Source organism: Coregonus clupeaformis, chromosome 14 (genome assembly GCF_020615455.1).
Source record: "Coregonus clupeaformis isolate EN_2021a chromosome 14, ASM2061545v1, whole genome shotgun sequence".
Classification (NCBI taxonomy): Eukaryota; Metazoa; Chordata; class Actinopteri; order Salmoniformes; family Salmonidae; genus Coregonus; species Coregonus clupeaformis.
In genome coordinates this window covers 46,765,170-46,773,643 of record NC_059205.1, presented here as the reverse complement: position 1 = coordinate 46,773,643, position 8,474 = coordinate 46,765,170, and the positions used below count along the sequence as shown (strand labels likewise).

Here is an 8,474-nt window from a genome sequence, read left to right as displayed (position 1 = left end):
AACCACACACATTGTTACGTTGGGCTAAACCACACACAGTGTTACATTGGGCTAAACCACACACAGTGTTACGTTGGGCTAAACCACACACAGTGTTACGTTGGGCTAAACCACACACAGTGATACATTAGGCTAAACCACACACAGTGTTACTTTGGACTAAACCACACACATTGTTACTTTGGGCTAAACCACACACAGTGTTACTTTGGGCTAAACCACACACAGTGTTACTTTGGGCTAAACCACACACATTGTTACGTTGGGCTAAACCACACACAGTGTTACATTGGGCTAAACCACACACAGTGTTACGTTGGGCTAAACCACACACAGTGTTACATTAGGCTAAACCACACACAGTGTTACTTTGGGCTAAACCACACACATTGTTACGTTGGGCTAAACCACACACAGTGTTACGTTGGGCTAAACCACACACAGTGTTACATTAGGCTAAACCACACACAGTGTTACTTTGGGCTAAACCACACACATTGTTACGTTGGGCTAAACCACACACAGTGTTACGTTGGGCTAAACCACACACAGTGTTACGTTGGGCTAAACCACACACAGTGTTACATTAGGCTAAACCACACACAGTGTTACGTTGGGCTAAACCACACACATTGTTACGTTGGGCTAAACCACACACAGTGTTACGTAGGGGCTAAACAAAACACAGTGTTACGTTGGGCTAAACCACACACAGTGTTACATTAGGCTAAACCACACACTGTGTTACTTTGGGCTAAACCACACACATTGTTACGTTGGGCTAAACCACACACAGTGTTACATTGGGCTAAACCACACACATTGTTACATTGGGCTAAACAAAACACACATTGTTACGTTGGGCTAAACCACACACAGTGTTACGTTGGGCTAAACCACACACAGTGTTACATTGGGCTAAACCACACACATTGTTACGTTGGGCTAAAACACACACAGTGTTACATTGGGCTAAACCACACACATTGTTACATTGGGCTAAACCACACACATTGTTACATTAGGCTAAAACACACAGTGTTACATTGGGCTAAACCACAAACAGTGTTACGTTGGTCTAAACCACACACATTGTTACATTGGGCTAAACCACACACAGTGTTACGTTGGGCTAAACCACACACAGTGTTACGTTGGGCTAAACCACACACAGTGTTACGCTGGGCTAAACCACACACAGTGTTACGTTGGGCTAAACCACACACATTGTTACATTAGGCTAAACCACACACAGTGTTACGTTGGGCTAAACCACACACAGTGTTACGTTGGGCTAAAGCACACACATTGTTACGTTGGGCTAAACCACACACATTGTTACGTTGGGCTAAACCACACACAGTGTTACATTGGGCTAAACCACACACAGTGTTACGTTGGGCTAAACCACACACAGTGTTACGTTGGGCTAAACCACACACAGTGATACATTAGGCTAAACCACACACAGTGTTACTTTGGGCTAAACCACACACATTGTTACGTTGGGCTAAACCACACACAGTGTTACATTGGGCTAAACCACACACATTGTTACGTTGGGCTAAAACACACACAGTGTTACATTAGGCTAAACCACACACAGTGTTACTTTGGGCTAAACCACACACATTGTTACGTTGGGCTAAACCACACACAGTGTTACGTTAGCTAAACCACACACAGTGTTACGTTGGGCTAAACCACACACAGTGTTACATTAGGCTAAACCACACACAGTGTTACGTTGGGCTAAACCACACACATTGTTACGTTGGGCTAAACCACACACAGTGTTACGTAGGGGCTAAACAAAACACAGTGTTACGTTGGGCTAAACCACACACAGTGTTACATTAGGCTAAACCACACACTGTGTTACTTTGGGCTAAACCACACACATTGTTACGTTGGGCTAAACCACACACAGTGTTACATTGGGCTAAACCACACACATTGTTACATTGGGCTAAACAAAACACACATTGTTACGTTGGCTAAACCACACACAGTGTTAGTTGGGCTAAACCACACACAGTGTTACATTGGGCTAAACCACACACATTGTTACGTTGGGCTAAAACACACACAGTGTTACATTGGGCTAAACCACACACATTGTTACATTGGGCTAAACCACACACATTGTTACATTAGGCTAAACACACAGTGTTACATTGGGCTAAACCACAAACAGTGTTACGTTGGTCTAAACCACACACATTGTTACATTGGGCTAAACCACACACAGTGTTACGTTGGGCTAAACCACACACAGTGTTACGTTGGGCTAAACCACACACAGTGTTACGCTAGGGCTAAACCACACACAGTGTTACGTTGGGCTAAACCACACACATTGTTACATTAGGGCTAAACCACACACAGTGTTACGTTGGGCTAAACCACACACAGTGTTACGTTGGGCTAAAGCACACACATTGTTACGTTGGGCTAAACCACACACATTGTTACGTTGGGCTAAACCACACACAGTGTTACATTGGGCTAAACCACACACAGTGTTACGTTGGGCTAAACCACACACAGTGTTACGTTGGGCTAAACCACACACAGTGATACATTAGGCTAAACCACACACAGTGTTACTTTGGGCTAAACCACACACATTGTTACTTTGGGCTAAACCACACACAGTGTTACTTTGGGCTAAACCACACACATTGTTACATTGGGCTAAACCACACACAGTGTTACGTAGGGGCTAAACCACACACAGTGTTACATTAGGCTAAAACACACAGTGTTACATTGGGCAAAACCACACACATTGTTATGTTGGGCTAAACCACACACATTGTTACATTGGGCTAAACCACACACATTGTTATATTGGGCTAAACCGCACACATTGTTACATTAGGCTAAACCGCACACATTGTTACTTTGGGCTAAACCACACACATTGTTACTTTGGGCTAAACCACAAACAGTGTTACTTTGGGCTAAACCACACACAGTGTTACTTTGGGCTAAACCACACACAGTGTTACGTTGGGCTAAACCACACACAGTGTTACGTTAGGCTAAACCACACACAGTGTTACGTTGGGCTAAACCACACACAGTGTTACGTTGGGCTAAACCACACAGTGTTACATTAGGCTAAACCACACACAGTGTTACATTGGGCTAAACCACACACAGTGTTACTTTGGGCTAAACCACACACATTGTTACGTTGGGCTAAATCACATACAGTGTTACATTGGGCTAAACCGCACACATTGGTACGTTGGGATAAACCGCACACATTGGTACGTTGGGCTAAACCGCACACATTGTTACATTAGGCTAAACGACACACAGTTTTACGTTGGGCTAAACCACACACAGTGTTACGTTGGGCTAAACCACACACATTGTTACATTAGGCTAAACCACACACAGTGTTACGTTGGGCTAAACCACACACAGTGTTACGTTGGGCTAAACCACACACAGTGTTACGTTGGGCTAAACCACACACATTGCTACATTGGGCTAAACCACACACAGTGTTACGTTGAGCTAAACCACACACAGTGTTACGTTGGGCTAAACCACACACATTGTTACATTAGGCTAAACCACACACAGTGTTACGTTGGGCTAAACCACAGACAGTGTTACGTTGGGCTAAACCACACACATTGTTACATTAGGCTAAACCACACACAGTGTTACGTTGGGCTAAACCACACACAGTGTTACGTTGGGCTAAACCACACACATTGTTACGTTGGGCTAAACCACACACATTGTTACGTTGGGCTAAACCACACACATTGTTACATTGGGCTAAACCGCACACATTGGTACGTTGGGCTAAACCACACACATTGTTATATTGGGCTAAACCGCACACATTGTTACATTAGGCTAAACCGCACACATTGTTACTTTGGGCTAAACCACACACATTGTTACTTTGGGCTAAACCACAAACAGTGTTACTTTGGGCTAAACCACACACAGTGTTACTTTGGGCTAAACCACACACAGTGTTACGTTGGGCTAAACCACACACAGTGTTACGTTGGGCTAAACCACACACAGTGTTACGTTAGGCTAAACCACACACAGTGTTACGTTGTGCTAAACCACACACAGTGTTACGTTGAGCTAAACCACACACAGTGTTACGTTAGGCTAAACCACACACAGTGTTACATTGGGCTAAACCACACACAGTGTTACTTTGGGCTAAACCACACACATTGTTACGTTGGGCTAAACCACATACAGTGTTACATTGGGCTAAACCGCACACATTGGTACGTTGGGATAAACCGCACACATTGGTACGTTGGGCTAAACCGCACACATTGTTACGTTGGGCTAAACCACACACAGTGTTACGTTGGACTAAACCACACACAGTGTTACATTAGGCTAAACCACACACAGTGTTACGTTGGGCTAAACCACACACAGTGTTACGTTGGGCTAAACCACACACAGTGTTACATTAGGCTAAACCACACACAGTGTTACGTTGGGCTAAAACACACAGTGTTACGTTGGGCTAAACCACACACAGTGTTACATTGGGCTAAACCACACACATTGTAAACGGATAAGGTAATAATGAAAACCTGGCTCTGTTACCTGTCTATAAAAAGTGTCTTGATAATTTTATAGCCATGCTGGTATAAACAGCGTGTGTGTGAAATTGGGCTAAGTAGCCCATTTGCTGTTTATTGATTTGAACGCTGTTCAGACCTTTTGAAGCTAGTGTAACCCTATAACTGGCAGGAGGGAAGAACAGATCTACCGACATGACACTCTACTGGAAATACACAGTGTTGGTAGATGGATGGGGATTCATGTTCACAACATCAAGTATTTGTCTTATGACATAACTCTGTTTTGGTTATTGTTTTCAGATCAATTCATGTATCCCATATGCAACGATAGTTTCATCCGGGAAAATGCTATTATTCCCTTTAAAATAATAATTTTGCCTTTTCAATATTATTATTACATTTTGTATTAGTAGCAAGACAGGATATCCTTCATTACTAACTACTGCCTTGATTATGGGATGTTTATGAATGAACACTGTTCAAATCTCTGAATACTGTAGCAGGCAGTCTGTCAGTCTTGGGAGCAGTGAGCCTGGCTCTAAAGGGTTTTCTAAAACATCCTAATGTGTCAGATGTATTTGGGTCACCTTCTGTACTCTGTTTCCAGATGGCCTATGGCCATGGTGATGTTGAGTGTGGCAATGCATTTAGTGTGCAAATGCATTTAGCTACATCCTTCTTACCGCTAGCTACATTCTACACTGAGTGAAACTGCTTTCCATTGGATGTTTAATTTTTATAGTGCACCAAAAGTACATCTTGTCCCTCAAACCTCGACTACTACAAATTCGATCATTCTTGCCATTAAAGCTTTGTTCATCTAACACAGGCATGCATGTCGACACACACTCACACACACACACCTCTCCACACGACCGCCTCCTTATTCACCTCACACACCTCATGTTAGCGAGATGAGGGCATCCTCTTTTGCTTTGACGAATGGCCCAATGTAACTTCCACTGGACTCATTGTGGATTCATATAGGGGGAGCACCTGGTCTCCACAAGGCACTTCATCAAGATTGCCAAGGAGGTCGGAGACATTATTTCCCTGCAATGCATAGCCTAGCATTCCCCACCACTATAGGGCCTCCAAAGACTAAATCATTCATCTCCAGGAGCTTTGCTAACCAGAAGCTGTACAGTGTGTTAGCTTCAACTACCTGCAGGCTGTGTGTGTGTGTGTGTGTGTGTGTCAGAGTTTCCGACAGGAACATTTGGCGCCAGACAACGTGAAAGGGATCATTTTTAATTTACTACCCATTTAAGACATTTTACGGACCCATATGCATTGGGTGCATGGTAATGCATATTAACAGAACATGCAACTAATGTAATGAAGCAGCCAATAAAACCTCAAACATTTGCAAAAATGCAATTCACGGGAATAACCATTAAAAACAGCGCACCTTATAGCTCTTCCGTATGTGACAGAGATACAAATCTCTGTTAGAAACTTAGAAAGAGGGGAAATCTAAAGATGCAACAACTAGGACGGGTTGCTAATATGACTAGGATTGTGCCTTTGGCTTCCGGACAACGAAAGAAAGTTGATATGAAAACCAATAGAACATGAGATAAATGGCATTGCGGTGGGTCCAATAAGGAAGTAAATGATATACAGTGCCTTCAGAAAGTATTCACACCACATTACTTTTTTCACATGTTATTGTGTTACAGCCTGAATTTAAAATGGATTAAATAGAGATTTTTTGTCACTGGCCTATACACACTACCCCATAATGTCGAAATTTTACAAATTAATTAAAAATGATAAGCGGAAATGTCTTGCGTCAATAAGTATTCAACCCCTTTGTTATGGAAAGCCTAAATAAGTTCAGGAGTAAAAATGTGCTTAACAAGTCACATAATAAGTTACATGGACTCACTCTGTGTGCAATAATAGTGTTTAACATTATTTTTTAATGACTACCTCATCTCTGTACCCCACACATCTATAAGGTCCCTCAGTCGAGCAGTGAATTTCAAACACGGATTCAACCACAATGACCAGGGAGGTTTTCCAATGCATTGCAAAGAAGGGCACCTATTGGCAGATGGGTAAAACATTTAAAAGCAGACATTGATATCACTTTCAGCATGGTGAAGTTATTAATTACACCTTGGATGGTGTATGAATACACCCAGTCACTACAAAGATACATGCGTTCTTCCTAACTTGCCGGAGAGGAAGGAAACTGCTCAGGGATTTCACCATGAGGCCAATGGTAAAATTAAAACAGTTACAGAGTTTAATGGCTGTGATAGGAGAAAACTGAGGTTGGATCAACAACATTGTAGTTATTCCACAATACTAACCTAATTGACAGAGATAAAAGAAGGAAGCCTGTTCTGAATAAAAAAAAATCCAAAACATGCATCCTGTTTGCAACAAGGCACTAAAGTAATACTGCAAAAAATGTGGCAAAGCAATTCACTTTTTGTCCTGAATACAAGGTATTATGTTTGGGGCAAATCCAATAAAACACGTTACTGAGTACCACTCTCCATATTTTCAAGTATAGTGGTGGCTGCATCATGTTTTGGGTATGCTTGTAATAGTTCAGGACTGGGGAGCTTTTCATGATAAAATATAAATGGAATGGTGCTAAGCACAGGCAAAATCCTAGAGGAAAACCTGGTTGTCTGCTTTTCACCAGACACTGGGAGATGAATTCATCTTTCAGTGGGACACTAACCTAAAGCACAAGGCCAAATCTACACTGGAGTTGCTTACCAAGAAGACAGTGAATGTTCCTGAGTGGCTGAGTTACAGTTTTGACTTAAATATGTTAGAAAATCTATGGTAAGGTTTGTAAATGGTTGTCTAGCAATGATCAACATCCAATTTGACAGAGCTTGAGGAATTCTGAAAATAATAATGGACAAATATTGTACAATCCAGGTGTGCAAAGCTCTTAGAGATTTACCCAGAAAGACTCACAGCTGTAATCCCTGTCAAAGGTGATTCTAACATGTATTGACTCAGATATCATTTTAATTCAGATTTTTATGATTAACCACATCACAAAGATTTTGAGAAACTAAAAAGTTTTATTGAAATGAAACTGTTCCATAAAAATGTGCATATGAAAATCATAACTGGCATGCAGAACAGACGAAATGGTAGGATAAATTGTAAGCTTCCCCAAACATGAAACTCACGCGCTGCCTATTAAGTCTTTATAAAATAATTCCCTCTACATGTTTCCATGGTCCAATTTAGCCTGTAAGACATGCCTCATAATATGAAATAAAACATTCAGGTTTCAAACAATGAAGTATGTTTTCAAAATGCATACTGCCTCCAGCTCACATTGTAAAGTGGAGGGTGACGAGCAGATATCCTGTTGCCTGCACTTGAATGGTGAATGGGAGGCGCGCTTCAATTACCAGTTGAGAAATAAAAATAGTAGCTCTTGATAATCATGCACCAAAACTGTTTTTAACACACGATTGTATTTAGAATTGTTGCGAAATGAATGGGCTTAAAAAGCATGTTTTACTCCAGCAGCAAACAGCGTAGGAGCTGCAAGTGAAATCCTGCTCAAAATATGCTCTGTATGCTGTGCGCATGTGATAGTTGTGTTGGATAAATAAGATGCATGATGACTAACGAAAATATACACAGGCCAAGTTAATTCCACTAAATTATGCTAATTAACCTATAGACAGATAAGCATGACGGTCAAATGTATTTCCATCGACTGGTATTTCCATCAATGAATAAAAAGCATTATTTTGCAATGGCATTTATTTTCTCGCAGTCATTTTGACCAGCAACAGTTGTATTTATCGGCTTTGAAAAATATATATATCGCCCAAAATCCGGCAATTGCTTAACGGAAACCCTGGGGTGTGTGTGTGTGTGTACGTCTAAGTG

At 41.6% G+C, this 8,474-nt stretch overlaps 1 protein-coding gene across 2 annotated transcripts in view; it reads left to right on the top strand.

Annotated features, from left to right (window-relative positions):
- The window catches only part of LOC121580817 (phospholipid phosphatase-related protein type 5-like), a 42,441-nt gene that overhangs the window by 31,293 nt on the left and 2,674 nt on the right, over nt 1–8,474 (top strand). The window lies entirely within an intron of this gene.